This window comes from Cryptotermes secundus, unplaced genomic scaffold (assembly GCF_002891405.2).
Source record: "Cryptotermes secundus unplaced genomic scaffold, Csec_1.0 scaffold280, whole genome shotgun sequence".
Classification (NCBI taxonomy): domain Eukaryota; kingdom Metazoa; phylum Arthropoda; class Insecta; order Blattodea; family Kalotermitidae; genus Cryptotermes; species Cryptotermes secundus.
This window is the reverse complement of record NW_019720566.1, coordinates 1,717,198-1,737,270: the sequence shown is the minus strand read 5'-3', so window position 1 is coordinate 1,737,270 and position 20,073 is coordinate 1,717,198. Positions and strand designations below refer to the sequence as shown.

At 41.1% G+C, this 20,073-nt stretch overlaps 1 protein-coding gene across 2 annotated transcripts in view; it reads right to left on the bottom strand.

Annotated features, from left to right (window-relative positions):
- LOC111868781 (probable GPI-anchored adhesin-like protein PGA55) overlaps nt 1–12,816 on the bottom strand; it is a 122,325-nt gene extending 109,509 nt beyond the window's left edge. Inside the window, exon 1 of one of the 2 annotated variants that reach the window (XM_023859767.2) lies at nt 12,693–12,816. The gene's annotated coding sequence lies outside the window, so the exon portion shown is untranslated. Of the gene's footprint in view, nt 1–12,551; nt 12,659–12,692 lie in introns of those variants that run through there. The other variant, XM_023859775.2, reaches the window with a different exon arrangement.
- Between the last annotated feature and the right edge of the window lie 7,257 nt (nt 12,817–20,073).

Sequence of the window (20,073 nt, the reverse complement as noted above, 5' to 3'; positions counted from 1 at the left end):
GTTGGAAGCCGCTACCAAGCAACGGCTATTGGAGTCTGTAACAGACTGAGAACACTAGCCTGTGTGTCACAGTGATCTGTAAAGTGTAATCATGATTTGTATGTTAAAATGCGTAAAGAATGTGATTACTAATGCAAACCCCGTCTGTAGTCACTCCATACACGTGACAGTATGCAAGCCGATATTCTGAATGGCCGCTTTCGGAAACGTCTCCAAAAATGTTTGATTTGAGGTTGTCACAACGGGGATTATGGAGAACACTCTCTTCTGGGATGCAACGCCGTATGATTCTGTGGAAATACACCGATGTTTCGGAGGAATGTACTGCCTCCACCTTCATGTTCGAAAATAAAGCCAAGCATGGAACCAGTTCTACTTGTCCCGTTATTTTGCTCGTTTCTTGCATGGCTTACTCTTCGATCCTGAACATGGAACCATTGCGTTCTTCCGATATGTCGGTGGACTTCTACATGACTGCACGGCCTACATCCCAGAAAAGCGTATTCTTTTTCAAAGGGGTTGTGTGGACATAAAAGTTGTATAAGAACTACGGTTTAATGCAATGCTCCAAACATCGCATATTCCAGGAATTAACTACACGTATCCAAGGGACATGAGAAAGTCTGTATAGTGTGCTGTGTCGTCTCATGGAAGTCGCGACACAAATAGCCCTTTGTTGTGTTGTTCCATGAAGAGAATCAGGTTCCTCTGCTGCACCCTCGAGGTTTCGCTTTTATTTCTGTGGGCGAACGTGTCCAGATGCGCGTTAGTTTCTTTGCGCATGTCTTCTTGTTACGGAAGATCTTGATTGCTTTCCCGATTTTATGCTATTTTTAACTACGTATTCGTATATTTTTATACAAATGGGCTTGCTTTTACAACCACATTTATATCGTGTGTAGGCTGGCGATGTAGCCTATTAGATGGTAGAGGATGTTGACAGTATGGGGCTGTTGGTACGGGATTAATCATCTCTGATCCATCGGATTAATGTCTTCAGATCTCGTCTCTAAAAAGTGTGATGGAATTGTTGGATAAACCTTCTCTGGGATTTTGCTATATTTTGACTCATGCTGAAACAACGAGAATGGATTTTGCGACATTTTATGATATCAATTTCAGCAAAAAGGTGCTTTCTCTTTACAGGTAACGCCTATTTGCAATTAGCCTGAAATCATTTAACAATGAGGGTAACTCATATTTTAGTTACAGATATAAGAACAGTAGTCCATTTTATTTTTTGTATGATTATTGCCATGAATGTAATTTATTTGATAGATTTAAAACGTTTCATTGGATCCTTTACAAATATTCATTGTTTGGTAGACGTGTCGATTGAATTCCTCGGTCCCTGTAACACAGTTCTTCATAATACCTCGATTAGGCCAATGCCGATTTCTTCCAGATCTTTTCCAATTCTATATTAGTTAAAGATCCTGTCTTTGGATGCTACATTCGGCGTCCTATTTATCTACGTAAATCGTAATCGTAAATCACTTGAAATGGCTGTTTAAATTAACATCGAATTAAAATGTTTCGAATTAAGGTTGTTCGGTTTCTAGGGAGACATATAATTCCGTAGAGTTTAAGTCTATAACATTTTCTTTTAATGAGACATCTAGGTCACTAGTGCTTTTTTAAATGGCATCCTATGTTTTTCATGTCCTTAAGAAGAATGGTATGAAATTCCGCTACACACTGTTCAAAACTTGTACGAGTCCTTTCCAAGAAGGATTTCAGCTGTACTGAAGGCGAAAGGTGGTTCAGCACCACATTAATAAAGAAATGTATAAAGTATCTTCAGAGTTTCCGGTATTTTGTCCAACCCCTCTACATTCATTAACTGAGACAAGTAGTTCTTCCACCTTTTCAAATTATTATGCGAATCTGCAATCAGATCACAATTCTCATCCTTCACTAAGTTACTTCTAGGTTGAGAACTCCCTTAAATTTGTTTATTCCTCTATACAGGTCTCTGATGTTCTTGTTCTTACTGTTCGTTGAAAGCTCATCAATTCTGTCTTCCAGGTATTTCTACTCCGTTTTTTTTCTCTCTCTCTCTTGAGTTGCCTGCTGATTTCACATCTTATATATATAGTTCAAATTATCCCCATTTATTTCGCTTGGATCCTGTAACCACTGCAATTTGGCCTGTTTCCTTTGATCAAATAATTCTGGCCAACCGTCGTCGAACCATAGCTTATGCTTCTTCAATTCTTAATAACATAGGCTCTCTTTGGCTGTATTTTTATATTCTATCTAATAGTTTCCGAAGCTCCATTAATATTCACCTAGCCCCTAAGTTTTCCAAAGCTGTAAACCTATTTGCGATATCAACACGATACTACTCTTTACAATCTAAAAAAGGCTATCCCTTTAACAGGCCATGGAGGCGCCGAAGGGTTGTGAGACGTTCAGGCTCCTACATTTTGCAGACAATCGGCTCACAGATGGCGGTGAGGTTGTCATTCTTATGCACCGGCCGGCCTTTACCCCCAGGATGATTCCTGGTACTGATTTCTGTTAGAAGGTGAGTCGACCCCAAGACTATAGTGCGGCCAGAAGGAGTAGGTCAATTGAAGAATCCAGTGACCTCATGGGGAATCGAACCTCCGACATTCCTCAAACAACTACGTTACGGCATTCCCCTTTCTACCCTCTACCTCGTTTAGTTTCTTGAAATTTAACCTCTCCATATGAAATTATGCGTTGTTTGTTAAGTCACTGCCAGTCTCCATCAATTTTGCCACCACCAGAGAGTGGTCAGTATCACAGTTTGCTCACCTGAACGGTCGGATATTAAGTACACTTGAATGCCGTCTCCTCCCCATCGCAGTATGGTCAATTTGACTGCGAGTCTTTCAATTGATATCCATGTATATTTATGAATATTACGATGTGGGAACATTGTATTTTTACTGATTTTTTAATATGGCAAAGTTTACTACTCTAACTCCATTGTCATTACTAATTTCGTGTAAACTCTCTTTCGCAATTATCTGTTTAAAAATGTGTTCCCCACATATTTTGGCATTCAAATCTCCTAATAAATTCTCTTCGTGTGGTATTTAGGGAATATATCGAATACACATTCGTAGTTCCTCATAGAAGCTGTCCTTCATATCATCATTTTTATCCTCTGTTGGGGTTTGAACATTCAGAACAATTATATAACACCAGCGACCTCTTAGTATTATTCACGGCATCTATCGCAAACGAAATCTGCCCTCATAACTGCAGATATGTTTCTCTTATGTGCAGAAAACCCTGTACCTAACTCATGGTCCCCATTCCCTTTTCCATAAAGAAAAGTATGTTCCCTGCTGGTTCAGTGCCACCTCTGTCCCGTCTGATCTCCTGTACTCCCACTGAATCCGACCTATATTCTGAGAGTCCTTTCGCAATTGTCATGAGGAAATTGCCCTATACAGACTTCTTACATTCCACTTACAAAATCTCAAGTTCAGTTTCTTTAGCTTAGGTCTTTTATCCAAAGCATCCGGCAAAGTCCGAGGCCCTTTGTCACATTTCTTATCAAGCTTATTTATTATGATGAGGAGTTATCAGATCCACGCCTAACCCCCAATCTGGATGACCACTCCTTGTCGGCTGTCCGCTACTGCTTATTCAGTATGTTTACAACTCCCCTCCGTATCTGGAGGCTCTCTCCTCCATCTGAAACGTGAGGACGCGCCCTGCCGTAGTAAAAAGGAACGCAACTAATATGGCATGCATATAGGATATTGGTGGGAAAGCTAGAAGGAAAGAGACCACTGGGAAGATCAAGACGTAGGTGAGTTGGTAATATTAAAATAGATGGGATGGGATGGTACTGACTGGATTGATGTGGTTCAGGATAGAGACCAGCGGAGGGCTCTTGCGAACACGGTAATGAACCTTCGGGTTCCATAAAATGCTGGGAAATTCTTGAGTAGCTGCAGATTTGGATTTTCCTCAAGAAGGACTCAGCTCCATAAGTAAGTAAGTAAGTTGTCAGAGTAACAGTTTGATCCACAGAGACAGATAATCATACCCAGTTACAGGTTTCTCTACTTCGCATATCAACTTGTGAAAAATAAATTCATTGATATCGCTAAGCATTTTATAGCCATGACTGTTATAATAACGCATTTCCTCTCTCTCAAGAGGACCTACATATCTGTAAGTCCTTAAGATCTTTAGTTTGTGCATCCTCATGAAGCGGGTTCCATAAAATGTTGGGAAGTTCTTGAGTAGCTACACAACTGGCGGCTTCACAAGAAGGGCTCAGCTTCATGAAGTTAATAAAAATAAAACACACATATATTTGGAAGACAACTTGTACATTAAGTAAGAGAAAATGTTGTTTTATTCGTAGTTAATTATTAATATGCATAATATTTTTCTTGCTTTGTTAAGTGAGTTAAGGAGGTTATGACAGGCTTGGCTGTAACATGGCTGTAGGACATGAACTTTCCGGGCACCATTTTAACGGACAAGGGGGCTCTTCAAATGTCATTGCTAAGATCGAAGGGCGACAGTACCGTTGCTATTAAGTATATAAGTTCACGTAATAGGAATTGAGTTGATTTACTACTGGGTCAAGTAACTGTGTTGAACGTACAATTTTGAATATCAGATATTTGTTGACTGGCATGCTTATTTTTTCTTATTACTAGTGGGGTGGGACTAAGTACCTTGTACTGCGGCCACTTCTGGCCTATTGTACGAGCCCCAGATGATAGGTGAGGGTGATTATGATCATGGAGCAATTGGTGGAATGAAGATTGGCAGGGGAAACCGAAGTATTCGGAGAAAACCTGCCCCAGCGCCACTTTTCCACCACAAATGCCACTTGACCAGACCCGGGATGGAACCCGGGCCGCCGCGGTGGGAAGCCAGCGACTAACCGCTTGAGCTATGGCGCGGACCGAATGGCATGCTTAGTTGGTAGTTAATCGCGTATAGTCCAGACTTGATCACATCGTCTCAGCTACACTGACGCTGTTTCGTACAAACCGGCAGCCAGCACTGCTGAACTTTCCATATTGCTCCTTATTTCCGGAAGGCCCCCTACGCAATTATAGTGTTTGTTACTGTGATGTTATCCGCCCTGAGTTTGAAGCCGCGTCCTCAGAAGCGAGACCTGGCATCGTTACTCGGGACCTGGCGCTGTGGCAAGAATGTTAGCGTCCTGTTGCCCGATATTTGCAGAGACCTGAGGAGAAGAAGTGTGCAACTCCTGTCGCGTCTTGTGGTGAGAGCAAGATCCAATGATCGACTCTTGATTCGCGTTCTCTTGATCACTAGGTTACGAATTTAAAAAATGAAAGTACCCTCGTTAATCGCGGACTTTACGTTATTAAAGACAGCAGTTGGCAGAACTTGTTCGGCAAATCCAAGAGCTTAAGGGAAACTGCGGATTAGGACAACTGCGACTCCTGTTAACATTCATCAAAGTGTAACTTGTCTGTGCGATATCAAAACAGAATGACATGCAATAGTTTTCTGGCAAGAAGTTAGACACGAGATATAAGAAACGTCTCTAAAGGAAGAACCTTAATGATAATCTGTAAATTAGAAATGCTGCTTCTGGTGGCAATCATAGCCCTTTTCCTGAGCGAGTATGGATGTCTTGGGCTGTACCATAGCTCAAGCGGTTAGTCGCTGGCTTCCTACCGCGGCTGCCCGGGTTCGGTCCCGGGTCTGGTCAAGTGGGCTTTGTGGTGGACAAAGTGGCGCTGGGGCTGGTTTTCTCCGAGTACTTCGGTTTCCCGTGCCAATCTTCATTCCACCAAATTCTCCATCATCATAATCACCCGGGGCAGGTTACGATACGCCAATCAGTGGCCGCCGTGCCAAGTGGACCATGTTGGACTCCACCCCCACTAAGAGAATTAAAAAAGAAGTATGGATCACTTGGTGCAGAAACCCCCTTTTTTTCGTCTCTACATGAATTAAATACCATGGATACATAAAACCGAACACTTCGGGTGAATGACTGACAAAAATGCCGAACGCTCGAAAACCACGGTATATGAAGGATTTATGTAGTTCAATGTCTGAAGTACTTGGATCGTCAATGATCCTGTTAATCTCGAGTCGTCAGATCTTAAAAAGGAACATAAAGCGACTGTTGAAGAAGTTCGGGTTAGGGGTTCAAACTCGCTGAAAAATGGCTGTAATTAACTGAAAATACACTTTCTATAATAAAATTTTATAGAAGAAAGATTTTATGATAAATGGATCGAATTTCTCCATAGCATCATAGTTTGTGTGAATCTATATTTACGTGAAATGTAAGTAAAAAAGTAAAGGAATTCCTGTAACAGGCCGTGGAGGTCCATAGGGTTGTGAGATATTGAGGTTCCCACATTGTCTACACAATCGGCTCACAGATGGCTGTAAGGTTGTCAGCCCTACATGCCAACCGCTCTTTACCCCCAGGAATATTCCTATTACTCTTTTGTGTCAGATTCTGAGTCGACTTCAGGGCCATAATGCGGCTGGAAGGATAAGGTAAATTGAAAAAAAAATTCAATTACCTCATCTGGATTCGATCCCGCGACCTTCCGGCTTGTAGCATACTTTAGTTAATTGTAATAAACACGCCCGGAAATTAAATCTTAATATACCTTATTCTTTAACGTAATTTATAACGTACTTTACTTATTTTATATGAAAAAATTATATCATGGTCTCATATCCGCCTACTTGTGTTCCCTTCTCACCCGGAAAACCTAAAATAAATGAAAACCCGCGGTTTGTGAAGAATTGCTATAATTCAAGATATGAAATTTGTGGATGTCCGGAGATTTTAATTATGAATCTTCAAATATTAAAAAGGAATGCAATAAGTATATTGTTTAACTGTTTTTTTCGGGCCTAATATATGCGAAATAAGCATCCTCTCGCGGAATGATATTCTTCTGCAAATTTTTACTTTATATCAGTCGTTACCTTCTTGCCGTTTATATATGTCAAGCTGAGACAGTGTTCCTTTCTGTTGCTACTAAGAGATATTCAAATCGAAAAGTTTCGCACGACAGTAACGCTTCTTATTTTCGCTAGAGAAGTTTCGGTCTTGGCTGCGACATCGGCTGTCGTGACTGAAGTTTTTCGTGATTTTGGCTAGTTCTTCCAGACAGTTATTTAAAACAGTAAAATTATAATTACCAGGATACCTAGAAGTTGATGTCAGCCCCCCCCCCTTCCCATTTCTTAGCATTTCGGCTTCCCTATAGTCTTCTTAACCTACTTTTGGAGCTATGTTACAAAAATCTCCGTGGCTTTAGTCCGCAAGCGAACACTACCGATCAAGCGACCGCCGCTTGTCGACGAAGTTAGTGTCAACATTAGCGGATAGAGGGTGTTCACATGGTCAGCTCAACGAATCCCCACGGCCGTTAATTTCGGTTTTCTAGAACGAAGCTGCTATTTCCTTGAAATACCTCTTCAATTATCCTTCTGTAATTCATAAGCACATTTATAACCTAGGAGCCAAGCATATATCATGTCGTAGGCGCCTACATCATATGGACATGACGCTCGATAGAACCAACTTTCATGGAACAGTCGAGGCAGCAGCCAGATGTATGTGGCCCTGACATCCCTGCCAGGCTCTGCTATTCCTGTCGCACTGGCCTGGTCAGCCTGTAACCCAAGTTACTGATGTGGAGGGACCCTGCTGAAATGTCCTGGCAAAGTTTCTCCTCAAGAACGATAAACCTGATTAACAACAGAGCTCTCTGCAACTGAATTATCTTCAGTGTCACAGTGGTTCGCTGATAAATTATGAAGTCATTAAGTGTTAGTGTTCTTTAAACGGGACACAACGTTAATGAATATAGGCGACACCGATGCATTCGTCTATCTGTCCACATGTTTCGTCTCCGAAAATATTCAGTGGATTTATATTAAATTTGGTATGGGGTGTATATTAAACGTACTCCAGCAATTGTAGTGTTAGTTTATGTCGGTTGAATATAACCCCACTTTACACGAATCTTGAATGAATCGGCATTGGCTTTTCCGAAGTAGCCCGTTGTGTTATGTTTCGTAAAATATTAACTAAATTAAACTATAGGTATGATTAAAATAGAAAAACAACATTTATTTTAAACACTCTGCGAGACGATAAATGGGTCTGTCGATCGGAATAGAAAGAAAATAGTTTCTTAATCAGCACTGTGTTATCTGTAGGGCAGCTATCTATGCAACATTAGGTCTGTATAAACAGAAAATGAGCACGAAGATACAGAACGTATGAAAAAGAGCAAAGAACGTATTTGGAGAATCTTCATAGTGCACTGGAATACACTTTTCCTGACCCACAGTTGGCGGTAAGGTTATCAGCCTTACGCGCCTGCCACCCTTTAACCCCCAGGAAGATTCCTTGTACTCATTACTGTTAGAGACTGAGTCGACCCCAGGGCATAGTGCGACTGGAAGGATTAGGTTTTTTTATTGCTCGTGGGGTGGGACTAAGTCCCTTGCACTGCGGCCACTTCTGGCCTATTTACCAGCCCCAGATGATAGGTGAGGGTGATTGTGGGGCAATTGGTGGAATGAAGATTGGCAGGGGAAACCGAAGTACTCGGAGAGACCCGCCCCAGCGCCACACTGTCCACCACAAATCCCACTTGGCCAGACCCGGGATCGAACCCGGGCCGCCTCGGTGGGAAGCCAGCGAATAACCTTTTGAGCTACGGCGCGGTCAAGGATTAGGTTAATCGAGAAGATCCACCTCATCGGGACTCTAACTCGCAATCTTCCGGCTTTAGCATAGTGCCTCAACCAACTATGCTACCGCATAACAATTAAATGTTGTTAATGCACATAAAATAATATGCAATAAATCCGTTGAACCGATCTAGTTCCAATTCTGCTTTCCATTAATACACACGCACAAACGTTGAAAGATTTGCGAGTTCTTTATAGGTGTCTTGAGATCCTGCATTGTTTAGCGTTCTATCTTCTCCAAGGTCCGAAGTTTGGACAGCTGTCTTGTTGTACGTGTGCCATTAGTTACGTACAATTTGGCACACAGACTCACAGAATGCATTATCATTTCCTTCGGAAGCGGGCCTGTAATTCAAAGCATTTAGAAATATTCGTGTACGAATGAATGTATAAGAAAAATAAGATACATGTTCGAGCCCTCAGAGCTTTGATTGAAACCTTTTATTACAAAACATGTCAAAATAGGTTTATCGTACATTTCTCACAAAGTAAACAACAAACTGGAAGCAATGTATTCATACCATGTGAAAGACTACTAGATGTTTCTTCTTCTGTAAAGTAATATAAATTTAACATATGATTTTCTTTCCAGTGAAATATTATTTTGCTTCAAAATGGTGCTGATTCAAATTGACGTGAAGATAAAAATAACTTGCACTTTTAAACCTTATGTCATCGATTCGGTAAAGGTTATTGGAAAAGAAACACCAAGATCATGGGGTCTTATGATGCAACATCAGTCGTGAGGCATCGAGACAGCCCTTTCTTTCTTAGGAATCCAATAATATGAGTTACAAGATGGAAATTTGGTCTGATGTTGGGCCACGACTGTTGGCAATTCTGGAATTGGAAACACCATCACTCTATGCATTTACGCTCAATGTCCAACCAAGAATACTCAATTTTCACATTCGTGGACTGTACCTAACTAAAGAAATCTGTAAGTAAAGTATCTATCTATATACTTGGCGGGAAAAGAAAGTAAACAAGTGGTGAAAATGACACGATCTACATCCATATTGAAGAAATTAAAATTTGATATTAACGATAGAAGTCAATATAAAAGCTAGTCTGATGGAATTGGATTGGTTGTGATATGAGACTGTCTCGTCTAACTGGATAAAAATGTGGCAAGTTGTAGATGCTATTAACAGAGCGCAAATAGCTCGGTCCGGGCACACCGTACCTCTGACAGTCCATTTGTCTGTCTGTGTGACAGTGTGTCTCTCCATGTTCGTATTCCGCGTCTTAGAACATCTGAACCTTGTGCTGGATTTTTCTGACGTTTAGTATGTAAGAACCATTCTGAACCTTATCAGTTACTTTGAGCTGTAGCGGTCGGTCAGGAGCGACAGTTTACTTAATTAATTACCGTTTATCTCGTTATAATTTCACCAAAACTGTCTTAGATGTGATAAATATTTTATACTGTGTTTGGTACTACGGCTTTTTGTTTTTAGTATAGCAGTTCGAATGATGTAAGCTGTAGGAATCGTGTATATGGATTCATAACGCGTACATTCACTCTCTCGTGGAGCTGAGCCCTTTTTGAGAAGCTGCCAATTGTGCAGTTACTCAAGAACTTCCCAGCATTTTATGGAACCAGAAGGTTCATTACCATGTTCACAAAAGCCCTCCAGCGGTCCCTATCCTGTGCCAGATCCATCCAGTCCATCCCATCCAATCCTGTCTCTCCAAGATCTATTTTAATATTGTCCACCCACCTACTCCTTGGTCTTCCCAGTACCCTCCTTCCTTCCGGCTTTCTCACCAATATCTTATATGTATTTCTCCTCTCCCCCATTCGTGCTACATACTCTGCCCATTTCATCCTCATTGACTTGATCATTCTAATTATACTTGGAGAAGCGTACAAGTTATGAAGCTCCTCATTATGCAGTTTTCTCCAACCTCCTGTCACTTCATCTCTCTTCGGTCCAAATATTCTCCTCAACGCCCTGTTCTCAAACACCCTCAGTCTATGTTCCTCCCTTCATGTCAGAGACCAAGTTTTACACCCATACTGACTTAACGCGTACATTTCTCTACATATGCGTTTTTTTCTTTTTTTCTTTTTACTAGTAGCTTGATGAAGTTAAGCTTGAAAAAATAAACACAATAGTAGACCTTGTGCATATGTGTTGACTGATGTGAGTGTGCTTATGTCACTAACGTGTGAATGGTGGCTTGGAAACATATGCTGTTTATACAAATGAAATCTTGCGCGGTTTGAACGAATTGTCTGTCTTATTCTTTGAACTGCATATGTTTGTCTAATAACAGGAATGAAGTGTCATACATTTCTTTTTTCATTCTGAATTTCTAAACTTCCTGTCAGATCTGGATGCATTAAACATTTAAAAGTATATTTGTTCTTTTGGTAGTCCGTGTTTTCAAATCTCTTATTTGCCCTAATTATGCTAAGTGTTTCAGTTTATGAAACGAACCACGATCTGCAGCTTAAGGAAATTCCTTCGGGCTGTCAGTCATGTCACTTGGTTAAAACGACAGACGTTTCGGGGGCCATCTCTGCCCACATCATCGGATCTATGATGTCGGTCATTTTTAATTAACTGGCATTGCTGATGATCTGAAAGGATTCAATCACCCATAATGCAATGCACAGGGCTCTCGTAATCTCTTCACTTCTCGAATCATGTACTTGGCGAAAATCTCAAATCACTGAAGTAATTTACTTGATATTTTTGACCGATTGTTGCAAGAGCCATCTTTCTAGAATAAATACTTAGCAAGAAATATGAAAATCGAACCAAATGAAATAAAATTTGAGGTAAAGTTGATGCTGAAAATTTGTGCTTATAGCTGCCTGTCATGTGATCTATAGCAGCGCCATTCTGTCTGTCCACAACTTCAAATCCCGTATGCATATTCCGACTCTTGAACTGCTTTTGATTTGTAGAAAGTTTTACGGGATTTCTTACACATTAGTTCTCAAATTTGTAGGGGGGTCCATATACTGTAGACAAACTGTATCATATGTGTGAAATTTTAAATGCTTTATAGTTACAGTCGTCGTACTAGGATATTTTTATATAGCTAGAAGCGAATTCTGTGCTCCGTATCATACGCCTAATTGAAATAAATATTCAAATGAAGAAATAAACAAAGGGCAAGAGTAAATATTAAAACTTATTACCGTACTGTTTACGTAAAACGATCGCCCCTATACCAGAATTCATATTTCTTTCTTACGGAAATCAGAGTTGAGCGATTAGTACGAGTACTTAAGGAATATATTGGCCTGTGTATAATTATGGTTATGACAGAGAGGAACTTCATAACTTATACTCTTCTCCAAGTATAATTAGAATTATCAAGTCAAGGAGGATCAGATGGGCAGGGCATGTAGCACAAATGGGGAGAAGAGGAATGGATATAGGATTTTTGTGGGAAAGCCGGAAGGAAGGAAACCACTGGGAAGACCAAGGCGTAGGTGGGTGGACAATATTAAAATCGATCTCAGAGAGATAGGATTGAATGGTATGGATTGGATTGACCTGACTCAGGATAAGGAACGCTGGAAGGCTCTTGCGAACACTGTGATGAACCTTCGGGTTGCATAAAATGCTGGTAAGTTCTTGAATAGCTGCACAACTGGGAGCTTCTCGAGAAGGACTCGGCTCCATGAGTGAGTGATTATAACATCCAGCGGAATGAAATAAAGTCCGAAGTAAAGTATTTGTTCACGTTTAATGTAATGTCATTGTTTCTGTGCTCCAACCTATGAAGTTTAGGAAGATTTACATGCAGTTTGTCAAAGATGGTGCAAGTCATTATTTTAAAATAATTCTGATTGAAATTATACTTACAGTACGAAGTTTAATTAGGATAGAGTCCGAGATGATGTTAACGTTCACAGAAGACGCCACTTAAAACAGCTGAGCATTGAAACACTCGTCGCTATGGTTACATGATAATAACACTGCCCCTCCCATCAATGTATAGCTTACCTGCCTATGCCCGGCGCGCACTTCCTCTTGCTGGCTGGTGTTTACCCGACTGGGCGCGGGAGCAGATCTCCCTCGCTGCGGTCCAGCACCTCAGCCTTACGGCGGAGGGGGAGACGCCAGCAAGTGCATCTATTTTTCGGGGATCTGGCGAAACGCCGTGCTGCCACCTCGCCGACGCCCATCATCTGTTGAAACTGCAGAACTCCTGGCTTTATTAGCCAGTACGGTTATGAACCCTGGGATGAATATGAGAGGCACTGTCCGAGGGAGTGAGAATTAGGGCTAATAACCCAAGGCGGAGGAAGTGGTGAAGAAGAATGAGAAGCAGAAAAGGGAGAGCAGAGAAGAAAGAAAGAAAGAAAGAAAGAAAGAAAGAAAGAAAGAAAGAAATTAAGAGAATGTAGACTGTTGGGTTTCAATCCCAAGCAGGGAAATTTGAAAAAGGTTTCTTTAATGCGTCAAAAATTACTTAGAGGCCTAAATACGCATGTGCACTGGGAGTCACTTTTCGCAGAGTTAAGTTGAGCTTGCAGAGCTGGAGTAACCGCGCATAATATACCCGCTGTACAGTTACTGAATAGTATACATGTTAATGGGCCCGTCACGGTAGCCGAGCGGTCTAAGGCATGTACTGTCTTCGTTCGCTTGGAAACCGGGATCGTGGGTTCGAATCCCACTCAGGGCATGGATGTTTAGTTTGTGTGTGTGCGTTTTTCTGTGTTTGTGTACAGGTGGAGGCCTTGCGACGAGCTGTTCACTCGCCCAAGGAGTCCTACCGTATGTGTAAGATCTAGAAAAACCGAAGTGAACGGAGAAGTTCATGGAGGTAGGCCTAGGCCCACTGGGGCTATAGTGCCAAGGAAAAAAAATACATTTTCATGGTTCATTCTTTCTTCTTTCCTATCTTCCTTTTAGTTGTACTTTTTCCTGCCTTACTCTTCCTCTTCCTCTTCCTCTTCTTCTTCTTTCCTGCTGCTCCCACTTGGATCATAGAGCATCCGTAAAACGCTTCGTTTCACTGCACTTTCTTAATCTTAAACCTTCGATAGGACTCCATGGACGGCGTATCGGCCCATTTGAAAGCCGCTAGCTAACACAAACACAGACATCCATGCCTCCAGTAGGTTTCGAAGCCACCAGCCCAGTGTTCGAGTGGACTAAGACATGTCATGCTTTAGACCTCGTGGCTACTGTGATCGGCATTTTTCCCGTAGTCTGTTAAAATACTGTGCAAGTATTTTGTCGATGGTTGGACTTTTCATGTTTTTCTTGTCCATTTCTCTGTTAATATTTTGTTTATTAGAGTAACGTTGTTTTTGGTCTTTCATTCTGTGTTCTCGGTGCTTGAGAAAGCTTTTAGTGAAGACTGGTTTTCACTTTAGACAAGTTTTAGTGCACCAGACACTTGAGCTTCTCACTACGGTGAATGTGAAAATTACGGTCTTCTGGGATATGATGCTTTTTAATTTGGTAAGCAGATAGAAACGTTTCAGGAGAACTATGTAGCTTCTAGAGAGATGATAAGAGAGTCGGGAAGATTTGAATATAAAATATGCTCGCAGTGTTTGCTGACAACAATTAGGCCTGTTGCGTTACATGAAATTCCGAATGCCGACTAGAGAGTTTATATTTCACTGATACTGCTAAACAAGAAATACATTCACAACCGCGACCAATATTGTTTCTAAATGAGATGTGTTGTCATTGGCCGTTAAGGGATTAAATAAACCAAGAGCCAACAATCCATCATTACGTAAAGAAAAGCGGGTTAACCTATGACCATGGCCGTGTGTGTGTATGTGTTCATGCATTTGCCTCTCTCTCTCTCTCTCTTTCTCTTCCCTAATAACTTTTTAAGATAGCTTCTCTGTGTGACGTCGCGTTCTCGGAAGCCATTCCCGCTTATGTTTTTTTTACTCCTTTATACCAATATCATCATTGTAGCACCACGCAGGGGGATGTAGAGGTAACGCTATATATTTCCATTCAGGAGGTACTCAGTTCGAATCTTGGCAGGTTAACTGGTTCTCCTGACGGAGACTTTTATGTTTTCCCTGAGCCCCTAGAGGTAAATGTAGGGTTCATACCTCGACAAGGCCAAGATCACGTCCTCCCAAACCCTTTTTAATTCATGATTCATCCTACCGTTAGACCCTACATGGCCTGGATACTGACGGCGCCTAAAAATAATTCCACAAAAAGCATTGTAGCTGTGTGTTCATTTGTACTGTTGCTGGTATCAGCGCTAATCATTTGACGTTTGGGTTCTTGAAATATCACATGATGATAGGCTTTCAAAAGAATGTAGTTTTTTCAGTTGACTCTTTCCAAAACATGGCGACCGAGCGAAGTAGGTGGACCCGGGCATATCTCAAGAACTGATGAACAGTTGTATTTATCCATGTAGACAATCTTGGTACCGTGGTGTACAATATTAGACACGGCCCCCATTTCTCGCCTGGGTAGACTAAGTTGGTTATTTAGCGGCACTGTCAATTTTAGGAGTGTATCAAGCTGATTGGTGGAATGATGAATGAATATGGAGAAGTTGTTGGAATGAGAATTGGCGGAGGAAGCCGAAGTATTGAGAGAAAATCCGCCCCAGTGGCACTTCGTCCACCGCAAATCCTACATGACCTAACCTACGACCGAAACCTGGTCCAGGCCGTCGTGGAAAGCTGGCGACTAACTGCCTGAGCTATGGCATATCCCAGCAGGTTACAAAAATAATGATATTCCATACTTATTATGAAAATATTTATGAATGTCTATTCCCGTTAAGCAAAAGTCAAGTACCAAGAGTGTACCTGTTTTTCTTCCTCGTGTTTTTATTAAATAAACTAGAGCTACTGATATAGTCAAATTGTTGTACGCTCTATGTGCTTTAACCTTTCACTGACACATTAAGTACAGTGGAAGAAAGAAACATTGAATTCTTCATGTATATTAAATTCATATCACAAATAAAAGCGACATTACATATATTTTGAATTATTTACCATTTTCACGCTGCATAGTGATAGTTTTATGCATTAAACAGATACAAAGCAACGAAACGGCGAAATACCCTCTATCAACAAGACTTGAGGCGTAAAAACGGAGTCAATTGGAGACGCGAATATATTGGTTAACTAGGGAAGGCGATTTTTCTTTGTGCAGGTTAAATTGTTAAAAATGAAAGCATGCGATATCAGACATCTTTCTGTTATTTATCGCAGTGATGCTTCACAGTAATCGCTTTATGCATTGACCTGTTGCCAAGCAACACAATAGCGGGCGATGTAGATTGATTTATGTGCTATAAAAATGGACGTGTTCGCCCAGCAACCGAACGAGAAACAGAGGAAAAAGTGGAAGGATGAGAAAATGTTGTGTATGAGATATGCCTGAAGAACTTGAAATATATAATAACATTTGCGTAGAAAAATACAAACGTAATGATGGTTGAGGTCATTGCTGCACTCTGCTGTTGGAAGTCAGTACTGTAGGCTTACTAAACAAAATGTTGCGGAGGAGTACAGTCAACAAAGCATCAGAGGGGTTTATTTGTTAAGTTTGGCAGGGCTCAATATACAGATGAGAATGTTTAAAGTGAAGTCAGAATTATAAAAAAATACTCAAACTTCTTGGTTTCATGACAATCACAGTATTTTCATATTCTTGGTAAGCAAGACTCGCAAAGAGAAAGTAAACAGGATAGCTGAATTCATTCTCTGTGTTCGTCCAATCCGGTTTATTTAGCCCCATTATAAGAATTTCCCGCTGTGAAGGTCCATTCACCACCGCTGTCATCCTGACAACAGGGCAGAGCTGCTTAAACGTAAGATCCATCACCATTGTTACTTCACAATTAATACATGACCAATTTAGCGAAAACAATTGAAACAGTGGATTGTAGAATTAGAGTTATTTAGGATATGACTTCAAATTCAGTGTCCGGATGAAAGGTATCCAAAATAAAATCATTATATCTCAGAAGAACTTATTATACACATTAATGGGTTATACTATTACAAAGTGAAACTATCAACGTTTTTTTCTGCGTATATAACTTTTTCAGTGAATTTAAATGTGGGCTCCCTGGTGGCACGACATATATCCAGGCTTGAAGCATGTTTGGTGTTACCGTAGCCACAGCGTCCCTTATGTGGTATTGAAGGTCGTTGATCTTAACCTGGTAGACAATGTTCTTCACATAACACCACAAGAAAAAATCCTCTGGGGTTAAATCTGGCGACCTAGGAGGCCAAGCGATTAGTCCACCACTGCCATTTCATTTCCCAGCCATCTCTCTGTCCAGGTGATTCCTAACGTGGTGGCCAAAATGTGGTGGCGCTCGCGAGTAATTCGGGTATTTTTTGTTTGTTTATTATTTATTAACAATCAGAATCACGTACATTCTATAGGTTAATGGTTTCGCTAAGGGCTATTACATGTCATGCGAGGAAAATGTCCATCGACATTACCTCTTCAGAAGTTGATTTGTTTTATATCAGGTCATTTGGCCATTTCCTTTTTAATCTTCTATTGTTGATTGGCTCCCTGAGTGGTTGCAATAGTTCGTTCTCGTGGGTTTCAATTTTGCTCATGTGTTGGCGGCTTCTGTCCAGGATGATTTCTTTCACGAATTTTATGTTCAAGTCTTGATGTAGGGTTTCGTTTGACACATACCAAGGTGCATCGACTAACATCCTTAGGATTTTCGATTGTGATCTTTGGATAATGTTGATGTTGGACTTACTGGCACATCCCCAGAGTTCAGTGCCGTAAGTCCAAATTGGTATAATTACTGTAATTCGGGTATGAAAAAGAAAACTTTCAGAGTTTTCCTTTCCGGTGATGTAAACCGGATACGTGTATGACAATTAGTTTCCGAGATATACATTTTTTATTTTTGATGCCTTTCATCCGGACATTCTGTATATTTTAGACAAAGATGTGCGTGACAGACTCGATAAGTATGATAGACTGTGGTATATCGAGAAGAAATTTACAGACTAAAACAAGAAAAGAAGCAAGTTGAAGTTTATAAAGTAATAACACTGCCTACTTTGCTGTATGGGAGTGACTCTTGGACAGTAATCAAGAGAAAAATGCAATACAGAACTGAGACACTGAGGTCGTTTATATTAGGCATGAAGATATTAGGAAATAACTGAAAATACTGTCACGTGTATTAGTGGCTTGTAGACGGGGTTTAGAGTAGTGAATAAGTTTAATGGATACTCACAAATCTTAACTACAAATAATAATAACACTCTACAGTTTACTATAACTATAACACATAAAATAAAGTCTTCAATGTCTGCTCGCTTAGTCGTTGCTTTTAACGCTTCAATTATTCGATAATGTCGAAGGAATCTTGAAGGGTCTCTAATCTCTCGAATTCTGGAACTGTGTCTCTACTCTCTGGAACTCTGCCTGTCCGGCTGAATCTCGGACCGAGCTGACTTCATGCGGACCGGATACAGGTCACCATGTCTTATAGTTCCTCTGTTATTCTCTTTTTGTGTGTTTATTCGTTGCCAACGAAACGTGTGTTAATCTTCGAGCAAGACCTTGATTTGTGCATGCCTATTCGTTGCCGCGGAAACGTGTTTACCAAACCGTTGTCCAACAACGGTCTATTCCGCTTTGCCAGAGGAATGTGCTCAGTGAAGCGCTGCCCAGCAGATGGTCATATTTTGGCTTTCAGGCGTCATTTCACAATACAATATGTCTTACTTATGGAGCTGAGCCCTTCCTGAGAAGCTGCCATTTGTGCAGCTACTCAATAACTTCCCAGCATTTATGGAACCCGAAGTTTCATTGCCGTGTTCACAAGAGCCCTCCAGCGGTCCTTATCCTGGGTCAAATGAATCCAATCCTTACCATTCAATCCTATCTCTCTGGGATCGATTTTAATATTGTCCACCCACCTACACTTTGGTCTCCCCAGTGGTTTCCTTCCTTCCGGCTTTCCCACCAATATCCTCTATACATTCCTCCTCTCCACCATTTGTGCTACATGCCCTGCCCATCTTATCTTCCTTGACTTGATCACTTTAATTATACTTAGCGAAGAGTACACGTTATGAAGCTCCTCAATATGCAGTTCTCTCCAACCTTCTGTCACTTCATCTCTCTTCGGTCCAAATATTCTCAACACCCTGTTATCGAACACCCTCCGTCTTATGTTCTTCCACTGAAGTCGGAGACTAAGTTTCACGTCCATACAGAACCACAGGCAAATTTATAGTTTTGTATATTCTAATTTTGTATTTTTGAACAGCAGACGAGAAGACAAGAGGTTCTGGACTGAATGGTAACTAGCATTACCCCGAGTTCTTTCTCCTCATAATTCCCTCCTGAATGAGGTTTTGATTTGTTATAGTTGTTAGAATAAGTATAGAATAAGTACAAAATAAAATAGAGGAGTACAGAATGATCTGGACAGAACGACTGACGAAGGGGCGTCGAAACAGGTTATACAATGTGAATCAAAGGGATGCCGAGACCGAGGAAGACATCACAAACGTGTGGTTATGTGGAACAGGATCGAGTACCGTGACGTGAAGAAGAACTGAAGTGCTGTAACGTCCTCTGATTAGTTATTTTGGGTGAATATTGATGAACGGGATGTTAGCAACATTTTATAAACTGCTCCTATTACTTTTTTTATTGCTAGTGGGGTGGAACTAAGTCCCTTGTACTGCGGCCATTTCTGGCCTCTTGTACCAGCCCCAGATGATAGGTGAAGGTGATTGTGGAGCAATTGGTGGAATGAAGATTGGCAGGGGAAACCGAATTACTCGGAGAAACCCTGCTCCAGCGCCACTTTGTCCACCACAAATTCCACTTGACCAGACCCGGGATCAAACCCGGGCCGCCTCGTTCGGAAGCCAGCGAATAATCGCTTGAGCTATGGCGCGGCCCTCCTATAACTTTACTGCAAGCATACGGGAGGAAGGGCCGGTCACGGTAGCCGAGCGATCTAGGGCATGTACTGTCTTTGCTCGCTCAGATGACGGGATCGTGGGTTCGAATCCAACACAAGGCATAGATGTTTGGTATGTGTGTGTGTTTATTCTGTGTTTGTGTTGTCCTCTGATTAGGCAGAGGCCTTGCGACGAGCTGATCACCCGTTCAAGGAGTCCTACCGTCTGTAGAATGATCATGAAAATGAGAAATCAGCCTTACGCTGCAAAGTGGGGGCGAGAAGCAAGAAAAGAAAAGAAAAGGAGCAAAGAAAAATTAGGTCTCCCTATGTCAGGGAGACCCAGATGCGACGCATATTTTCTTAAATTGTACCGAAACGAGAAAGTTGAAAGAGGAATTATTACGTAAGAAGTGGATAGTAATTAATGAGAAACTAGAATATAGAAAAGGTAATAAAGTGTAC